The sequence below is a fragment of the Morone saxatilis genome, unplaced genomic scaffold (assembly GCF_004916995.1).
Source record: "Morone saxatilis isolate NCDOM2014 unplaced genomic scaffold, NCSU_SB_2.0 Contig24, whole genome shotgun sequence".
NCBI lineage: Eukaryota > Metazoa > Chordata > Actinopteri > Moronidae > Morone > Morone saxatilis.
This window is the reverse complement of record NW_023339807.1, coordinates 11,164,962-11,165,497: the sequence shown is the minus strand read 5'-3', so window position 1 is coordinate 11,165,497 and position 536 is coordinate 11,164,962. Positions and strand designations below refer to the sequence as shown.

Here is a 536-nt window from a genome sequence, read left to right as displayed (position 1 = left end):
TTAGATGTTTGGAAACCAAAACCTGAATATATCTCTTGCCTTGTAGCATTTCAACATTATGTCTTAAAAAATACAGAAAATAATGTTTCAACTTTTACCCTTCACTGTATACTCATACTAACTACTGATACCATCTATTTGCTGTGTCAGGCAAAACAAAGCAGTAAATCTTTGGGTAATATTGCTTAAGAACAAATTGACTTGGAGGCTAAGCAATGTCCCACGCCCCAAACCCAACATTTTTATGTCTAATGCAGCCAAACATACCACTCTGAATTTACTTGCTAAAATGATCTTTACTGACCTGCTCCCTGGGAAAACTGCTGCTAAACCAAACCCTGATTCCCAGAGGACGGAGCTGCTGCTGAAGAGTGGATGGTTCCACGAAACTGAATGTTTGAACAGTCCAACACATAACACTCTCCACACACTCCTGCTACCCTCCTCTCCTCAACGAGGGTAAGAGCTATTTCTAGTAACATCATTACCCTCCTGTTCTGTTGTCTCCTGCCGTGTGTGTGACTGTGAGTGTGTGT

General features: G+C 41.2%; 1 protein-coding gene across 1 annotated transcript in view; it reads right to left on the bottom strand.

Annotated features, from left to right (window-relative positions):
• LOC118335717 (focal adhesion kinase 1-like) overlaps window positions 1–536 on the bottom strand; it is a gene marked incomplete at its 5' end in the record, with an annotated part of 46,974 nt that overhangs the window by 13,007 nt on the left and 33,431 nt on the right.